The sequence below is a fragment of the Vulpes vulpes genome, chromosome 2, assembly GCF_048418805.1.
Source record: "Vulpes vulpes isolate BD-2025 chromosome 2, VulVul3, whole genome shotgun sequence".
NCBI classification, from domain to species: Eukaryota; Metazoa; Chordata; class Mammalia; order Carnivora; family Canidae; genus Vulpes; species Vulpes vulpes.
Window position 1 is genome coordinate 137329733 of NC_132781.1, and position 21375 is coordinate 137351107.

General features: G+C 38.4%; 1 protein-coding gene across 1 annotated transcript in view; it reads right to left on the reverse strand.

The window, feature by feature from the left end:
* Window positions 1-21375, reverse strand: part of PIK3R1 (phosphoinositide-3-kinase regulatory subunit 1) — a 574745-nt gene that overhangs the window by 405189 nt on the left and 148181 nt on the right. Inside the window, exon 2 of the mRNA XM_072750075.1 lies at window positions 4137-4247. The gene's annotated coding sequence lies outside the window, so the exon portion shown is untranslated. The remainder of the gene's footprint in view (window positions 1-4136; window positions 4248-21375) is intronic.

The window sequence follows — 21375 nt, forward strand, 5'->3', positions numbered from 1 at the left end:
ATATGAGGTCAAACTTAAAAAAATTAATTGAAAATGATGAGTTAGAGGAGGGGGTAAAAGAAAGCAGACAGCAGATTCAGAGCTTGCCCAAAACATCTCAAAAAGTCAAACAGATGAAAGGCCCATGTTTCCTGGAATGTGTCAAAATACTCCTAAGGCAAGAAGTCTGCTAAATAATCACCAAAAGAAGGAGGATGGTGAGCAGAAATGATGGAGGAGGATGAGGGGTAGGTCAGGAGGTGCCTCAAGCAGCCTAGAATTGTCCCACCCATCATCTCCACAAGTGAGTTCCCAGCTGGGGGTGGGGGGGGTGGGGGGTGGCGCATCTAGGCCAGACTCTTGCCATGCTCAGACCACTGGAGTCCATGGCATGAGAGGCAGAAGGAAGGAGGGACTCCTTGCTTCTCCACCTCTCACTCCTCTACCCATACCAGAAACTCAAAATATCTGAGGGCAAGGAAACAATCCTTCCGAATGCTAAGCTCTGATGTAGCGTTCGATGCAGTTCCAACACTTCCACTGGTCTTTGTCAGGGAAGCTTTCTGCTCTGAAGCCACTCATGTCCTTAAGTATATACATGTGAATGCACATGTATGGGTGTGATGTGTGTGTACATGCAATAGTATGGAGGTAATGAGCTTTAATCTTAGGTTACATTCATCACACAAAGAATTCTTACTTTCTGGGGGGTAATGAGGATCACATTGGAGCAATTTTTTTTTTTTCAGTACAAAGAGTAATTGGTGGTTTTTCTAATCATTTATCTGGACCTAAAGTGAGACTAGCAACTGACTGACCAAGCTGACAAACAACAGCAGAAACCTTCTCTAAGGTCTGAAACTTACCTTCAAGGCAACTTTCAAATTACAAAAATCTTTCCCAATACAATTAATGTTTTAAAATGGGCAGAAATTTATTTTACAGGACACTTACTACACCCTTCCTCCCTGTCTTGATCAAATGCTTTTCTATTCTATTTCACCATCTCATGACCTATTCTCCTTCCTCTAAAGATCCTCTGGAGCCTGACTGAGTCAGTTTGAGAGTTCCATTAACTAGAGCTACCAGGTGAGATCTCAAAGGCTCAGGTGATTTGCAAACTTACATAAATATCTTCCAGAAATATTCAGTTACCTAAAGTTCATGTACAGCACGCAGAAGACTGGGATGAGAGGAAGGATAAAAAGTCTACCACTGCTCTGCCCCACACAGGAGTCATGGGTGGCCACGAGCATAAAACACAGTGTGCAACTACAAAATTTTAAATAGGTTTAGAATAACTTGGGGGACGCCTGGGTGGCTCAGTGATTGAGCGCCTGCCTTCGGCCCAGGTCATGATCCTGGAGTCCCGGGATCGAGTCCCACATTGGGCTCCCTGCATGGAGCTTGCTTCTCCCTCTGCCTGTCACTGCCTCTCTCTGTGTGTCTCTCATGAATAAATAAATAAAATCTTTAAAAAAATGATAATTGCTTGGGTACACGAATGTACTTTTTCAAATTTAATTTCATGACAGCTAATACAGATCACAGGTTTCTGATGAAAACTTAGTATCTAAACTGAAATGTGCTCTAAGTGGAAAACACATACCAGAAACAGAACATTTTGTATAAAAAAATCAGCCTTATTAATAAATACTTGTACTGATTAAATGTGGAAATCATGATAATATTTTGGATATATTGGGTTAAATAAAACACTTAAAATTAACTCATCTCGTTCTTTTTACTTTTTTATTGTGACCACTAGAAAATTTAGGATTATATATTATGGCTTACATTGTATTTTCATTCCATAGTGCTAGTCCAAAGGGCAGCTTGACTTAAATCCAGCTACTGTAGTTCATCCACCTGCCTAATCACACCTCTGGCAATAAAACTTAATATTTCTTTGTCAAGCATAATTTTTATGTTTCAAACAGAATTACTTAAATCTTCAAAGGAAAACTGAGGTTGTGAAGGAAGAGAAGGCCAAAGGGACAAAAGGTTATCACTAGTGAACTTCCTCTGTAAACAAGCAAATGCAACCGATTTTTACTATAGTGTCAGAAATTTGTGAGTTCTAATTCTTGAGCGAGATATAATAGATAGATACAGATGTAGATAGTGACAGAACAACAGAAAGATTTAAAGAAATGGAAGTTACAACAAAGAAGATAGGAAACTGCATTCTGACCAATTTTCCATAATACCATAAGGGGAAAGTCCAAAATGGGAGAGGTTTTTTTAAAAGATTATTTATTATTTGAGAGATAGAGAGAATCCTCAAGCAGACTCCCCACTGAGTGTGGAGCCTGCTATGGGGCTCAATGCTACCACCTTGAGATTATGACTTGAACCAAAACCAAGAGCTGGCCACTTACCCGAATGAGACACCCTGGCATCCTGGGAGAGGAGTATTTTAAATTCTCATAGTTCTGTCAATGGAACTTAGGACTTACAGGGCATTACATTACATTACGTTTCTAATGACATGGTGACTAAAGGACATCAAGAGGTGGATGTGGGAGAGCAGGGGTTCATGGGGAGAACAGCACTCGAAGTATTTCCAAATCAGAGATTCATCTCTGCATATTTTTACTTTGTTTTTTCTTTTTAGAAAGCTTAGCAAACTTCTAGGATAAGCTGCTTCTGTGACTTAAAAATCCTCTCCTTGAAATCTTTAACACCAGCCTTGCAAATCACTATCAGAAATAATTTCCAGAACGGTACCTTGTGTGCTTTGCACTCCCACTGCCTCTTACATGGCAAATGTACCTCCAAACACATCCATTTATATACCTAATCCAACTGATAGCTCCACTATCTACCCTCCCAGGGTGTGGAAACCCGAGTTACTTTCAACGTATCCTTCCTTCTTACCTCTCCAACACCTAGTCAATTAATCACCATGTCAACAATTTCTCAATTTCACCCTCTATCTCCATGCCCACTCATCATCTCTACACTGGACTGCATAACTCATCTCCTGGAAGTATTACTCTGTATTACTCCCCTGGAAGCCATATGTCAAGACATTTAAACAATTATCTAACATTTACATCTGACCACATCGTTCACTACTTCAATACATTCAAAAACTATATACCACCCAGAGAATTCAGGTTATTTTGCCTGGCTTGCAAGGTCCTCAGCGCCTGGCACTTTCCTACCAATCTCTTCAACTTTACCACCTGTTGCTTCCAGATTCACACTTTATGTTTAAATAATATCAACTATTTATGATTCTCTGCAGGCCCTATGCTATTTTATGACTTTCTGCCCTGGCTTATACTATACTCATTCCTCTATCTGGAACACCTTTCCCATTTCTTTTAATATTGCTTATCCCTCAAGACCTGATTTAGTCATAATCTCTGACATGAAATCTTCCCTGAACTTTCAGGCTGAGCTGTGGCACTCTCTTCTCTGGGCTCCCACACCACAGGGGGCAGATTTCTAGTTCAGCACTTAACATGCTGTGCTGAAACTATTAACATTACCTGCTATGTGTCTGCCTTCTCCTGCTAGACTCTAAGACCCACTGAAGCAGGGGTAAACTAACTAACTTTTGTTAGTCCCACTGCTAATACCAGCTGGCTTTCGGTAAATATTTGTTGGGGTGAATGGAACAAGAGGAAGTATCTAAAGGGATTGGGGTTGGAGGCCTCTACTCCTGTAAAGTCAGAGCTTAGACTCTTGGTGGCCTCACTGCAGGGCAGGGGACTACAATTGTAGGAAAACAATAACAAGGTGGAAGAATGAGAGAGAAGAAAGTAGCCACAAGCTGTTGACATGAAAAACAAAATTCTTGAGGGAGGACTTTACATAATCAGTGAGCACATGGGGAGGTCCATGCTGGCAGCCTCTACGCTGTGCTCTTTTGCTTCTACTATCCACCAGGAAGCACGTGGCCTTATTGTAACACTGCCCATCTCTGGACCTTTCATTCTACCCCTAAAAATTGTTTTATTAGACTCTACCTGCATGAAAAAATTGGGGCTTCAGCGGGTATAATTTTCCAAAGTCCAAACAAATCTGATTGTGTTCATTATTAAAACAAGATATGGTAGATTTAAGAGCCAGCCCTTAGGAAACCAACACACTGACTCTCAGTATGAGGAACAGATGTAGCTGAGAGCAATATCCAAATGACTTACCCAATGACCATTTCAAGGAAGTTTTCTGATGACTTTCCCAGTTGGCAACCAATGCCTAGTGGGCCAGAGTGTGACAGCTGTCCATTTCCTTCCCGGGAAGATCAGTGGGACCTGGAAGACAAATCGGCAGTCTTAATAGCTGGCTCAGCACCAGAGGCTTTGAGGGGATGAGTGGCTAATGGCGATGCTGGCTTTCTTTTATGTTTTTTTACGGTTTCTCCAGGCTGGGTGTACTTGAAGTGTCTAGGGATTCTAACGTTTCACCTCCCACTTTGATGAGGTACCATCATCATCACAAATGGGTACCATCAGCCTCTTCGTCCATGTTTGTATTTGGCTTTACTGCAGTGGCAAACCAGTCACCCTAAACAGAGCTGATCTTGTGGCTTGAGATTTTCCAAACCAGATGTGCAGATGAATGTGCAGATTAACAACAGGAAAGCATACTTGAAAAGCTTTCAAGTCCACTTGAACTTTTGTAGGTCTCCCATGCACTCTCTGAGACCTAGGCTTAGGAAAGGTTCTGTGCTCTCAGATCACAGTGGCCTGGAGATCCTGCAAACAGGCAGGTATTTCCACATCATGACATTGAGACAACAGTACCCTGTGGATTGAGCAGAGCGGCCTCTTCCTTCTCTTCCCACACTTCTGCACAGAGGAATTGACCCCAGGAAAGTACAGTGTGATCTGGGACAGCAGGAAGAGGTAGGCAGAGTAGCAGTGACAAGAGAAAGAGCAGCAAGGTCAAGACTAATGGCAGAGTAGTTGAAGGGAGGTGACGGTCTGGGAAGAGAGGCAAGTCTGAGAACCCTGCATTATGCTGTCAAATGCTAAACTAAGTGAATCTTACTCCCTTTTAGACTGTGGGAAAGGGTGATTATGATTGAGACTGGTTTCCCACATCATTCTCTAGTGATCATAATTCTCCAAATGTCAAGCAGATGAGAGATTACATCAGATACAAGACATGCAGTTGAGCCCAGCTAGAAAGGGCACAATAAAGGTTAAATAATAAGTGTTGCCCATTTACAGCCATGTACAATCAGAAGTGAAGCTGTCCTCATACACATTTTCTTTATACCATTCCACACATTGTGAAAGGCTTCCCAGCAAAGTCTTATGCCATCAGGTATTTGTTCCTGTATGTGACATCCCAAGTCTGAATGGCTAAAGTACACCCCTGTGTGCCAAATGCCTACTGCATGAAGGGACCAGCTGTTGGTCCTGGCCAGCTGCTGACCTAGACGGGTTCTGCACAGAAAACAAATACCTTGTATGGAATACGCTGTAGCCTCTACTGATGCCCGAATGGACTGGGGTTGGCAAGACCTCTCAAGGAAAATCTCAGCTGCTAAATTTCCTTCTGTTCAAACAAAGAACTCCTCCTACTTAGTCAACGGAGGTAGTACAGACAATGTCTTGGCCCCTGTAGCCATCCTCACATACTGGTTCATCTCTGTGACTACTCTGTGGTGAGGTCAGTCTGACCTCGTCGCTTACCAACTTCTCCCTTTGCTTACCCACTTTAGCTATGCCAGCCTTCTGGATGTTCCTTCCTCAGCTGTGGGCCTTTGCACTTGTACTTCTACCTCAAGGCTCTCCCCTAGTCTTTCCAGGGCGAGCTCCCTGGGTTGACTTTTTGCTTGAATATCACAACCTTAGAAAGGCTTTCCTGACAAGGTCATCAAACAACTCTTCCTATCCACTCCCTTCCCTCCCTACATGTTCTATTTATTACCCTACCCTAAATTTTCTGCAAGCAGTTTTAACAACCTTACAGTTATATGAATCCTTGTTTGGTTATTTTGATGGTACTGTCTGTGTCTGCAACTAAAATGTAAGATCTGCATAGGTAAGGGCTTTTTCTCTCTACTGATTTCTAGTGCTGAGACGGTGCTTGATATGTGGTAGGGCAGCAATATATACTGGTTGACTGAATGAGTGAATGATGTGAAAAAAATGTACAGTTTACTGGCTTACTTCACATCATCCCATTAGACAGAGGGGGAGATGTGACTCAAACCAGGTCTTTGGACTTCAGATTCCATGCTATTTCCTGTACACAAGGTTGCCTCTATTGCAAAACTTGCATTTGGTTTCAATGTTTACTCAAGGGGGAAATAAACTAATCTAGACAGGAATCCTAAGGCCACTGTCACTGCTCTCAAGATTTGGAACTATTTTCATTATGTATTTTTATTTTATTTTTAACCCTCTCAAAGCTGAAAGCAGCACTTTCCCTAAGAAAGGGCAAAGGCAGACACCTAAAAAAAATCATTTCTGTAGGAGTGGGAGCTGCTAACCCTCAATAAATTTGGAGTGTTTCCAACGGGCTTCAAATAATGAGTGATAATAAGCTTTCCCAGAGGGCAGAAGGCTCACCATCTCAACTTCAAGTGAACAGATTTAAGCTCTGAGTATAGTGTGTTGCTCAAATGGTCACCTCAGATATGGATAATAGTGACTTTCTTGACTCCCCAGGTCCCTGATAGAAAAGATCTCTCTCCTTGAGATTTGTGGCACTTGCTTTCTTCATCTTATACGGTCCTCATCTCAAGGTCCACAGACATGAAAGACTATATCAATTCTAAAGACTTCATTATGTGCTTATTAATATGCATCAAACACTTATATTATCATTATTTATTATTAAGGTTTTTTTCAGATATAGAAGTGATATATGCTCGTTCTATGAAATCTGGAAAATAAAACTCCTAAATAAGAGAATTATTCATCATCTCACCTAACTTTACAGATGAACTACAGAATCATTTAATCAAGCACAAAAATGAAAAATTCTATTGGAAATGTATTTTAGATTTCTTTTTATATTTCATTAAACTTGCACATTGACTTGTGAAGAATTAATATTTTTATAATATTCAGACTTTAATTCTGTAAGCATGGTATACATTTCCATTTGTTTATTTTAGAAATATATCTGTGTATATATACATATGCAAAAATATCTCAATGTCACATACATTATTTGTAATATATGTACTATATGTACACACATTCTAGGTACAGATGCAGATATGATCAAATATATGCAGGACTTCTATGAAGAAACATGCAAAACTTTGCTGTGGTATGTAACAAAAAGATGTATGTAGGTGAAACATATTTTGAGTAACATATGGATCATTTTGTACATCATTTTATAATGTTTTTGGATTGAAAAATCATTTTTTAGGGACACCTGAATGGCTCAGTGGTTGAGCATCTGCCTTTGGCTCAGGTTGTGATCCCGGGATTGACTCCCGCATTGGGCTCCTTGCATGGAGCTTGCTTCTCCCTCTGCCTGTGTCTCTGCCTCTCTCTCTCTCTCTCTCTCTCTCTCTGTGTCTCTAATGAATAAATAAAATCTTTAAAAAATTCATTTTTTAAATAGCTTTACTACATCTCATCACATGATTGCTGCACACCTGCTGAACTGTTGTCCTACTGTTGGCTATTTAAGTAGTTTGCAGTTTCCAAATTTTTACACGAAGCAATGGTGAAATGAACATCATTACACACAGGTCATTGTCTGTGGCACTGAGAATTTCCTCCTGATTTCCAGGAATGAGATTATGACATTGAAATAGATGAGCTTCCTAAAGAACCTTGAGATACAGTACCAGATGCTTTTCCATACAGGTTGAACTAACTTATATGCCTTTGGCATCTTGATTTGATTTACCATTGTTCTCTTTTAATATCTGCTAATTTGTAGACAAATGTGGTATTCTAACTTATTTTAGTTCACATTTGAGTGATAAGGTTGACATTTGGGAAAACAGTTCAGCAATATTACTTGTGCTTTAATAAAGTTCCTCTGTTCGGGTCCTGGAACATGATTCTTAAAGCTCCTATGTTCAGTTCTAGGGAGACAGTAAGCCATGTGCTGAGAAATATTTAACAAGTAGTTTTACGAGGGGGCTACATTTGTAGAATATGCTGATTGCTGTGGTATCAATATTCTCATCAAGCTACCACCAAGACAAGGGTACAAAGAGAGCTGGAAGAGGCACATACAGTGGACTCCAGTGGGTGGGCATGAGCTGGTGCCAGCATACCACTGATGAAGTGTACAGCTTTATGGTTAAGTGATGGGTTTGAAGTTGGTCAGACTTGGATTTCCAGTCTTGCTACTTACTAGCTTTGAGATCTTGGGCATGCATCATACACAGTTGTTTTAAAGATTTAATAAGATAATGAAAGTATTGAGCACAGTTCTTGACCTAAAGTAGTAACTAAATAAGAGTGTTATCATTCTTTTTCATATAGTACGAGGACTGCTTATTTTTTCTTTTGTGAATTGTCTGTTCCTATTCTTTGACTATTTATCTTTCAGGGTAATGCTGTTTTTCTTTTTGAAGCATGAGCACTTTACATATTGAAGGCATTAATCATTAAGAATATTTTTGGCTTTTATAAAACAGTCTGCTTCCTAATTGTATATATACTTTTAGAAGTTAAAAATAGGTCTTTGGATATATTCGTGATTTCTTCTACCTGTATGCATGCCTAGAAAACACACCACATTGTCAGACATGATAAACGTATTTTTAAAAGCTCCCTTCTAGTTATTTCTTCTCTGATCTCATGTTGTGCATCTAACTGCTTAAATTGCTTAGAATTTATTTTGGTGAGAACTAATTTTTATATGTATAACCTACTAGCTACATAGTGTGGGTTCAGTATTTGAAGTTATCTACCTCAGTTTCCTCATTAGTCCATCAGAAATGCTAATATTGTCTTACTTCATAAATGCGTTAAGAGAACCATTCTGAATAGTAATGTGTAAAGCCCAGAGAGCACATGCCTGTTACACTGTGAGTGCGAAACAGGGTTAGCTATCATCAGCGTCATTCTCATTACTATTATCATCGTTAGAGCTTCACAATTATGTATCTTATCCTTCCCTTACTGATTACTTTTTTTTTTTTTTAAGAAGATGATTTCTTGGCAAAGGAAAACAGCACAAATAAAACACCATGACTGGAGCAAACTCTGACAAATGTCTTCCGGGGGCAAGCACAGCTTCCATGACCATAAACACATGTGTGCAGGTCACTGGGGAATGCAGTTGTTTCCCTTTGCCCAAAGCTATTAGAGAGACAGCCTTGAAACTGCTGACTTTCACCCTGAGGTTCTGTAGAGACAGAGGTGCTATGGAATGCTGTCTTTCCCCTGGTGTAAACCTAAACTAGGTCTTTGACCTGTTTGTCATGGAAACTCTGTTGTGAGCGATTCAGTTCTACAAAGAGCAAACAGTCCTGGAGGGCCACAACACCTGTCCTTTCCAGAAACAGAACTTCTTGAGGGAAATTTGTTCTGGTATAGACACCATTCATTGCCTTACAGACACCTAAGCATTGATGGTCAGGGCCAGGACAGGTTGAGCTGTGATTTCAAGGGCCCATGGAAAGACTTCTTCCCCTTCCATAAAATTTCCATCTGCAAAGTAGAAACAAAAGCATGGGGTCCTATGCTTCAGTATAAGCACTGGAGAGGCACTCAGTTTTTGCTGTAAATGAATAAACATTTGTCTGGTTGTTACACTGAAATGTGCATGGCTGATTTAAGATTTTGGCTGAAAGTAGGAGGACTAACAATGCTCCCCACTGCATTCTTCAAGAAGTTGGAGGCGGGGACAGCAGTTAAGATTAAGGGAAAGGGACAGAACAGTAAACAAGGAATAGCAAGAAAGCATGGCTCTGTTTAGGCAGTTGTATTTTATCCTTCAAATAATTTCCTGGTTCTGTGTTCTATCACAACATTGACAAAAGCCATCATGTGAAAGAGATTTTGCACTTTCTACTATACAATTCTGAGCAACAAACCAAATTCATTGGCCATAACCTTTGAAAATTGCCTTAACATTTCATTTCCCTTCCTTTGGCCCTTTAGTCAAATGGGTATCAATGGGTTGCATCTCCTCCAGGGAAGGTTTTCTAGGTGCATTTGTTTGACCCTTGAGTTAGTGAACACTTTGGAGAAGCCTAGGAATCAGCAATTAGCACTTACTAGGTATTTATCCAAAGGATACAAACACAGTGAGTCAAAGGGGCACATGCCCCTTGGCATGTTTGTAGCATCATTATCAACAATAGCCAAGCTATGGAAAGAGCCTAAATGTTCATCAACTGATGAATGGAGAAAGAAGATGTGGCATATACCTAGAATGGAATATTACTCAGGCATCAGAAGAATGAAATCTTGGGACGCCTGGGTGGTTCAGTGGTTGAGCATCTGCCCTTGGCTCAGGGCGTGATGCTGGAGTCCCAGGATCGAGACCCACATCGGGCTCCCCACAGGTAGCCTGCTTCTCCCTCTGCCTATGTCTTTGCTTCTCTTTCTCTGTGACTCTCATGAATAAATAAGTAAAATCTTAAAAAAAAAAAAAAACCGAAATCTTGCCATTTGCAATAATATGGATGGATCTAGAGAGTATAATGCTAAGCAAAATAAGCTAGTCAGAGAAAGACAAATATCATATTATTTCACTTATATGCGAAATTTAAGAAATAAAAAAAATAACAAAGGAAATAAAAAGACAAACCAAAAAACAGACTCTTAACTATAGAGAACAGATAATTATCAGAAAGGAGGTGGGTGGGAGGATGGATAAAATAGGTGAGGGGGGATTAAAGAGTACACTAATCCTGATGAGCACTGAGTAATATATGGAATTGAAGAATCACTATATTGTACACATGAAACTAATATAACACTGTATATTAACCATAGTGGAAATAAAATTTAAAAAGAATGTACTATTAACTAATATTTGACAAAGAAGCCAACAATCTTCTTTCAATGGAGAAAAGAAATTCTCTTAAAAGAAAGAGAGATAAATCTAACTTTGGTGAGAGAGTTGCTTATTGTGACAAGAATAATAAAACTGCAATTCTCAAATCCATTTGCTTAATGTGAGAAGTTTAAACTTTATCTGTAGCTATAGAGTTAAGATGAAGAGTAGATTAGATAATTACCCACTGGGTTTAACTGGTATAGAATATGGACTATTAACTCTCAAGAATTTTTTTCAATAGCAGTGATTTTTAACTGAATTATCTAGAAAATTGGGATCCCTGGGTGGCTCAGCCATTTAGCGCCTCTCTTCAGCCCAGGGTGTGATCCTGGAGACCCAGGATCAAGTCCCACGTCGGGCTCCCTGCATGGAGCCTGCTTCTCCCTCTGCCTGTGTCTCTGCCTCTCTCTCTCTCTCTCTCTGTCTCTCATGAATAAATAAATAAAACCTTTAAAAGAATTACCTAGAAAATTACTTCAACTCTCTAATAACTATTCCTGACTATAAATAATCTTAATCCTATTTTCAGTTTATTACTTCATAAAATATTCATATTCTTTAAACTCTTGTGCTTATGCTTTATGATATTTAAATAATAATATGTTAGCAATAAGTATTGAAATCACATTTTTCCTCCATACATAAATGTTTTAATTAAAAACATAAGAAAAATAAATTAATATAAAAATGAGTAGTTGTTTATGCAAATGAGCCATGTTTTTCTACTCATGAATAGATCAAATTTATGTTTATATCAACAAATGTGCCAATTTTAATTTTCTCAGGTACATTAATTACATAAACATCTCTGAGAGTGGGGTGTAAAAGATGTGAATAGATGATGGTATTGAATGTATTTTTTTCTTATTTTTACTTTTAATTGACATAAAAACTCATAACACTACCATTTTAGCATTTCTAATTGTACAGAAGTGGTAAATATATTCACATCTTTGTACACCCAATTTCCAGAAATTTTTAGCTTGCAAAACTGAAATATACTCATTAATTAACAACTTGACAATTTCCCTTCCCTCCAGCCCTTGGAAACTACTATTGTGTTCTCTTTCTATGAATCTGACTATTCTAGGTACTCTGTACAAGCGGAATTATACAGTATTTGCCTTACTGTAATTGGCTTATTCCACTTAGCATAATGTCCTCAAGGTTTTTCTATGTTATAGCAGGTGCCAAAATTTTCTTACTTTTTAATGCTGAATAATATTCCATTGTAAATATATGTCACATTTTGTTTATCCACTTATCCGTCAATGGACACTTGAGGTGCTTCTACCTCTTTGCTATAGTGAATAGTGCTGCTAAGAATACAGGTGGACACATTTATCTTCAAGATCCTGCTTTTAATTCCTGTTGATATATGCCAGAAGCAGAATTACTGAATCATGTGGTAATTCAGCTTTTAGTTTATTTAGGAACCACTGTACTGTTTGTTTTCCATAGCAGCTGTACCATTTTATAATCCTATCAGTGCTGCACAGGGTTCTAATTTCCCCACATCCTCACCAATGCTTGCTATTTTCTTTTTTTTTTTTTAATTTGTTTTTGTTTGTTTTTATACATAAAAGCCAATAAGTTTGAGGTGGTATGTCATGGTGGTTTTGACTTGCATTTCTCTAACAATTAGTCATAAGTGTCTTTTCATGTGTTTAGTGGACATAAGTCTTTGCAGCAATATCTATTTACTCCTTTGATCATTTTCTAATCAGGTCATTCTCTTATTATTGTTGTTGAGTTGAGGAGTTTCTAGAATCTGGATATTAACTTCTTATCAGTTATATGATTTGCAACTATTTTCCTGGTCTTTAGGTTGACTTTTTGCTGTTGACTGTGTCCTCCGATGTACAGAAGGTTTTAATTTTAATATAGTCCAATTTGTCCTGTTTTTTCTTTTGTTGCTTGTGCTTTTGATGTCATATCCAAGAAATTCTTGCCAAGTCCAGTGTTATGAAGCTTTTACCTTATGTTTTCTCCTAAGAATTTTTTGTTTTAGGTCTTACATTTAGGTCTTTGATCCATTTTGAGTTAATTTTTGTATATGGTATAAGATAAGGGTTCAACTTCATTCTTTTGCACATGGATATCCAATTTCCCTAAAGCTTTATTAAAGAGACTATTCTTATCCATTCAATGGTCTTACCACTCTTGTTAAACAAACATCATGTGACCAGGTGGATGGGGGTTTATTTCTGAACTTTCTATTCTAGTCCATTGGTCTATATGTCAGTCTTTATGCCAGTACAACACGGTTTAGATTCCTGCAGCTTTGGGATCCCTGGGTGGCGCAGTGGTTTAGCACCTGCCTTTGGCCCAGGGCGCGATCCTGGAGATCCGGGATCGAATCCCACGTTGGGCTCCCGGTGCATGGAGCCTGCTTCTCCCTCTGCCTGTGCCTCTGCCTCTCTCTCTCTCACTGTGTGCCTATCATAAATAAATAAAAAAAAATAAAAAAAAAAGATTCCTGCAGCTTTGTATTAAGTTTGAAACTAGCAAATATGAGAGCTCCAATGTTGTTTTTTAAGATTGTTTTCATAATGCTTTTCTTTTTAGCTTCGATTTCTCATTCTTTTATTTTTTTTAAATTTTATTTATTTATTCATGAGAGACCCAGGCAGAGGGAGAAGCAGGCTCCCTGCAGGGAGCCCGATGTGGGACTCGATCCCGGGACCCCGGGGTCATGCCCTGAGCCAAAGGCGGCGTTAAACCACTGAGCCACCCAGGCTGCCTCCTTTTATTTTTTCATTCCTTAAATACATTTTTCTCTAATTATGGCACTTTTTCTTATATAGTTTGTATGTCCTGCATCCTTCACATCTGGGAGACAGATGGAACAAGACAGCCTAATTGAGTGACCCAAAAGTAGTTGTGTAAAGTGGGCAAGTCCTAACACCGTGTGCTGGAATAAATCTCTAAATCCCTTCCAGGAAAGGAAGTGTGAGGCTGGAATTCAGATGTGAAGCAGGAGTTACAGACCGGTGTTCTCATCCTGCTGCAGTACTCATTAGCCATCTAATTTTGAGCAAGCCACTTGACTCTTCTGGCATCTGTTTTCTCAAGAATCAAAAGGAAGGGGTAGGTTTTTAAGCTTTAGAATTCTATCATTCTTCTGGTAGACCAGAGATGTTACGTGGGGACAGAATCTTAGCTAAGGGAATTCAAACCCTCCAGAGCTGGGCAGTCTACTGTCCTCTCTTCTTTTCTCTTTTTCTTTATACGTCCTGACTCTCAGTTGCTTTCCTTCCTGGAAAATTCTTTTTCTTTCATTTTGCAACTATTGTTTCTAGATTTTTACCTTTTAAAATATTCAGTCTAGGGGGATCCCTGGGTGGCTCGGCGGTTTGGCGCCTGCCCTTGGCCCAAGGCGCTGTCCTGGAGTCCTGGGGCTCCCGGCATGGAGCCTGCTTCTCCCTCTGCCTGTGTCTCTGCCTTTCTCTCTCTCTCTATGTCTATCATGAATAAATAAATAAAATCTTTAAAAAAATAAAATAGAATATTCAGTCTATTCTCAGAAGGGGGAAAAGTGCCATTCATTGTTCTAAGCCTCAGGCATTTAAAGACCATACCACACTCTGTCCCTTCTTAGAGAAAGTTCAGTTAATCAGAGAGCTAATATCCAAACTGGTTGAGTAGCAAACATCTATGTAAGATGATGTCAGAACTGGGCAGATCCACAGCTCTGTCCTCCACTCTCTGTCTGAAATCTCCCACTGCAGTGATGCAGAGTACTGAAAGGTGGGACATTCAAGCCTCCTTATTTATTTCTTCAGAATATTAACTATTCCTTTCCATCTCTTTTGTCCCTTCTGGGATACTTGATAGAGTCTTCCTAACTTGAGTAACACACCTAGGCTCAAGCTGGTCTCTCTTGCTTCATCTTCTCCCTCACCTACCTTGCATTTCAGACCAGGCTAATTTTCATGAAAGTGTACTCATAGTTGTCATCTGCTCAAAAATCTACAATGGTGTCCTGTTATCTTTGGCATTAAGTTCTTCTATTTGGCCTTCCAGACTACTCGTCATCTGATAGTACCTTTATTTCCCAGGGTTCCCCAGAAGGATTCCTTCACAGCTCACTTTCTTTCATGTATTCTACTAGTACTTCCAACTCTTCAATCTTTGCCTGTGCTGTTTTTCATCATTTATAAGAACTTCTCTCCTAACCTCTGTTTACCCAGCAAGTTTGGTCACACCTACATAAAGCTTTCTTCAACTTCTCTAGTCAATACTTAATTTCTTATTGCCAATATAATCCACACCATAAGTTTAACACATAAATGTTCTATATATTTGTCTTTTGTTTCCCTGGATAGATTGTAAATTCTTTTAGGAATGTGGACTAAGGTTTTCAAATTTATAACACTATATGCAAATGAAAGATTTCATGATTATTTAAAGAACCAAAAGAGTTACTATGGTTCACTGACCTATGTATTCAAGTCCCTGGAAATAATTCAGCACACAGAACTATCCTAAGTCATATGCAGCAGGCCATTGCTCTAAAAGATGAATCCTAGTGTCGATGGGAGCATTGGGTCTACTCTAGTGAATTCCAAATTGAGCTATTTATCTTCTCTGTACCTGAAAGTCTAGCAGGTATATGCATTACTTTTTTTAGGAAATTATTTAAATGAATCCTCCTGATCAATGCATCCAAGAACAGCACAGTATCTTTCAAAATGATGACAACGTACAAAGTAAAAGAACACACAGTGAAGCCAAAGCAAGAAGAAATATCTCAGATTGTCAATGAGATGAAACAGCTTTACAGGCAGATTCCCCAAACAGCAAGCCTCCAAAACCCTTGCAGATAAAAATTAAGATATTTGAGAAGTTACAAAGCAAGAAAGAACATTGTGCCATTTTCCAAACTGAGTTTCAGTTCCTCCTCTAAACAGTTCACAATACATATTCAATTATTTTCATATAAATTATACCTTTAATGCTGCCTTTTAAAAAGGGGTAACATCTCCAGTAACCTCATAAATATGCTGACAGCTCATAGCTCTATCCTCCTATTTTACCTACCTGCAATTCTCCTAAGTCTTGCTCATTGCTCAAAGATATGAAAGCCTATCTGAGTGGAATAATCAAAAGGAGAAAGGCCACTGGTTCACTCAACACCTTCCTCTAATTCAGCTATGTAATTAATCTATGAGAAAGACTCCTAATGATGTTCAAACTTTTGAATAAGCATGAGTGAAATACAATGCCAGGATTTTCAGGAAAAATATGAACTTACATAAATTTCAGTAAAACAAGTTAACTCTAGGGTTGGAAAGAAGAAGTGACTGTTTGGTGAAACTTCTCTTTTGCCTTTGCTGGCAGAGGCTAAGGGGCCAAGATTATTTGCAACAAATATGCTTGATTCTGAATGTCTACATGGAAGCATTGTTTTCTCTGAAATCTGGAGAAAGGGCTGTGATCTCCCAGTTACTGTAGAAAAAGGAGCCATGTGTTATGTCGCAGATGGTCAATTTCCTCTGGTCACATTCACTCTTTGTACATTGGAAAGGCAAAGAGAAGTGTGAAATGGTATGACAGAAGAATGCTCTTTACTTAAGCATAGTGGATTATTTATTTTTAAAAGGTCAGATAGGAAAGGGTGTCATGCATTGTAGAGTAATACATATGAAAATTAAAGCCATGAACCTCTGCAGGGGGCTCAGTATTGAAAAGTCATCCAAAGTCCTACAGTAAATGCTCTGCTAGTTGGTGTTCTCTGGTTAAAAATATGTTGCAGTTAAGTCTTCATTATGATCTCTATATCAAACTTAGATTGTAAATATCAAGCATTAGGGTCATGTAAAGCAGTGAAGAAACACCAAGCCTCTGAACTCAGACAAGCAGATTCTTAATCCTGGCTACAACTCTTACCTGATTTGTGATATTAAGTTATCTACTCTCTCTGAGCCTTAATTTTTATATCTGGAAAATGAAGGTAACCTTGATTAAATACGATGCTAGGACTTCCATTCTTCCACTTCAGAATGCCCTTTTGGGGACAAGGTTTTCCCTCTGGCCTCACACAAATAAAGAAGTAGACAACATATATGAAGAAGCATTTGTTTCCAAGACCCTGCATATTAGATAACCGAGGACAGTAACCCTGGGATAGGAGAAACAAAGGAAGTGAGACTTGTGGTTGCTCCAGGTTACTACCTTGAGAAAGTTTCCTGATCCCTGAGCAGAAAGGAAAAACCAGGTATGGCCCAGGAGAATCCCTGATTTGAAGAGACAGAGCTGAGTTTCTAGGGACACCAATGCACCTAGAGTGCATAAGACAGACTGGGGAGAAGAAAGTCTCACATAGATAGCAAACTCCAGAAAATGGCACCGTGTCCACCTTCAAATTCAGCAGAGCATTAATCAGTGCATATGTGTGGTAAAAGTACTCAAGACTGGGAAAAGAATCACCCACAAGGATTAGAGGGAATAGAACCCTCGGCTCACATACAGTCAGGAAGTCACTATTCTCAACAGCTAGAGAGGAAATCTTTGTAAGCCACATGCAACTGGGGTAGTAGTAACAAGGGTCTTGCATCAGTAGTAGAGAATAATTAGCTCTAAACTAAACATGGCTCTGGAGCTACACAATAAATCTCAGAGACAGACCTGAAAAGATCAAAAGGTTTCCAAATAGCTCACTAAAGCCCAGAATAAAACACAAGAATATTTATAAAAATATGAATATATCCAACACCTACATGAAGGTAAAGGTAAAACTTCACAATCTTTAACATCCAGTAAGAAATCACCAGGTATGAAAAAAAAAGAAGGAAAATATGAAAATAAAAATCAATCAAAACTTGTCCCTAACTGACACAATGTTAGAACTACAAACAAGGACTTTCCAACACTTACTGTAACTATATTCCACACGTTCAAAACACTAAGTTAGGAATGGAAATATAAAAAGGACCCAGATCAAATTTTTGAAGATGAAAATGAAAATGTCCAAAATGAAAAAATGAGCTGGATAGTATAAACTCCAGCTTAGACACAGCAGGAGAAAAGAAGAGTGGACTTGGGAATACGGCAATGGATACTGTTCAAAATTAAACACTAAGACAAAATATCAAAAAAAGTGAAAAGAACACCAGTCACCTGTGGAACAATTTCAAGTAGCCTAACACATGCATAACTGAAAATCCTGAAATAGAGGGGGTGATAGAAAGATATTTAAAGATATAATGGTAGAATTTTCCCCCCAGATTTGATAAAAAATAAAAACTATAAACCCACAGATCTAAGAAGCTACACAAAATCCAGTGTACACACACACACACACACACACACACACAAAGGCAAAAAAGACTACAGGAAGGCACACTGTAATAAAATTGCTCAAAAATAGTGATAAAGAGAAAATCTTAAAAATAGAGAAAATGGATGTGCTACATACAGAGAAATAAAGACAAGAAACACAATAGATTTTTTTAAAACAAGAAACAATGTAAAAAGATAGCCGCCAACATGTCAAAGAAAAAAGTGTCAAGCTAAAACTCTGTGCTCCAGGAAAACACCTTTTAAACAAACATAAAGCCAGAAATGACTTTTTTCAACCATATAGAGCTGAAAGACTTCATCACCAGCAAAAATACACTACAAGAAATATGGAAGGAAATTCACCAGGCAGAAGGAAAATGACAGCACCTGGAAATACGTATCTACACAAATGAATGAAGAGTGTCAGAATGGGAGCAACATGAGTAAGTATGTAAGATTATTTACTGGTGATTTAAATAATTTGAATAGTTAACTGTTGAGACAAAAATCAGTAATGCAGTATTTATTGGGTTTATAATAGATAAAGGATATTAAAACACACCAATATTACCAAGGCTAACTAGGGAGAGTTTTAAGTATAGTGTGGTAGCCTTCTTAAAATATGCATGAGGTAGCACAATATCACTTAAAGGTAGATCATGATAAGTTAACAATGTACAGTATATACCCAAAAGCAGCCACTAAATTAACAAAATAAAGAAGTAGAACTAGTAAGCCAACAGAGATAAAATGGAATCATAAAAAATCCTCAGTTGAGCCAAAAAAAGGGATAGGGGATGACAAAAGAGGAAAAGGAGAACAAAGAATGAGTGGAATAAATGCAAAACAAATAATATGGTGACAATTATACTTAACGTCAGTCAACACATTCAATGGAGATGCTTTTAACATCCTAATTATAAGGCAGTAATTGTCAGATTGGACCAAAAAGTAAGACCCAAATATTTTCAGGCTTTCTTTCAAGCTGGTTTTAAAATTCATATGAAAATGTAAGGGGCCTACTATGATAGTCAAAACAATTCTGAAAGAGATGAAAAAGAGAATAATACTACCTGATTTTCAGATTTATCATAAAGCTTCATTAATCAAGGGGCACCTGAGTGGCTCAGTCAGTTGAGGGACTGAATCTTGGTTTTGGCTCAGGTCATGATCTCAGGGTCATGAGATCGACCTCATATGGGGTTCTGGGCTCAGCAGGGAGTCTGCTGGAGACTCTCCCTTTCCGGCTCCTTCTACCTCTCCCCCAGTTTGTGCTCACTCTCTCTCTCTCTCCCTCGTTCTCTTAAAATAAATAAATCTTTTTTAAAAAAGACAAACTTCATTAGCCAAGACAGGGTGGCAAAGACAAACAAAGGCAAATATAATGTAACAGCAGAGAATCCAGAAATAGACCCACACATACATATATAACTTACTTTTTTGTTGTTTTTTTATTTAGAGAGAGAGAGAAAGAGAGATAGTGCAAGAGGTTGGGGAGCTCAGAGGGAGAGAGAGAATCCCTAGCAGGCTCCATGCCCAGCACAGAGCCAGATGCAGGGCTCAATCCCACGGCCCTGAGATCATGACCTGAGCCAAAATCAAGAGTCTATCCAACTGAGCCACCTATGTCCCCCATGGATAATTACTTTTCATCAAAGATATAGAGGTAATTCAATGGAGAAAAGATATCTTTTCAACAAGTGGTGCTGGAAAAACTGCATATCCATATGCAATGAGTGAAATTTGAATCATATCTTGTTTCATATAAAAATATTAACTCAAAGGATGCCTGGGTAGCTCAGCGGTTGAGCATCTGCCTTTGGCTCAGGGCGTGATCCTGGAGTCCCAGGATTGAGTCCCACATCGGGCTCCCTGCATGGAGCCTGCTTCTCCCTCTGCCTGTGTCTCTGCCTCTCTCTCTGTGTCTCTCATGAATAAATAAATAAAATCTTTAAAAAATATATTAACTCAAAATCAATCACAGACTAAAATAAAATCAAATAATAATAAAGATATCACATAGACAAAAACATAGGAGGAAATCTCTGTGACCTTGAGTTGGTCAAAGACTGTTTAGCTGTGACACCAGAAGTGTGATCTATAATATTAAAAGTTGATAAATTAGACTTTAGGAAATGTATAGATTTGAGTTTTTTTATACTCTCCAGAAAATAAAAATAAGAGATAGAATGGAAGAAAATATTTCAAATCATGTATCTGATAAAGGATTTATATCTAGATTATATAAAGAACTCTCAAAACTCAATAATAAGAGAACAAATTATCTATCTAGTTTTGTAAAAATTGATAAAAAAAAATCTGAACAGATACCACACTAGAGAAGATACACAGATGGCAAGTAAACACACAAAAACATGTTCAGCATCATCCATCGTAAGAAAAGTGCAAATTAAAATCACAATGAGATACTACTACACACCTGTTAGAATGGCTAAAACACCATACCAAGAGTTGGTGAGAAATTCAGGAAGCTAGGAGCTCTCAGGCAGTGCTGTTTGGAATGTAAAATGGTACAACCATTTGAAAATACAGTTTGAAAATTTCTTAAAAAGTTAAACATGTATCATTTTACCCCTAGAAGTTAGAAGATAAATGAAAGCCTAAATCATACAAAGACTTAGATCTATTCATAGCCCCAGACTGGAGAGAAAAAGATGAAAAAGAGAATACTACTACCTGATTTTCAGGTATCAAATAACTGGCAATGTACTGATTGGGTGAAATACTACATCAAAGTCCTGGAAAGAGGTAGTGCTGGTTTGGAGGAGGAGCTCCATCTGAGAATCAGGAGTCTTGAGGTGTAACTCAGATAACAACTTCACCACTTCTCTGGACCTCAGTTTCTAAATCTGTTCAATTAAAGCAGAAGCATTTATTTTTACTCTCAAGAGTTTTGAATTCCCTCACTCAAAAAAAATTAAAGAAAACGAGGCAGAGACGTTATTAAAAGGATGATGGAGTCTCTTCAATTTCTGTTACTCTTCCATAGGTTAGTCTGGAGAATCTGTGCCTGCTGTGGATCAGATATGACCAGAAAAGGACTCTTAAGTCAAACAAGGAATAAGGACCCTGAGGCCTATTCCTGACATCTAAACTACAGAACTCAAGATGTAAGCCACAAGTGTAATTCTC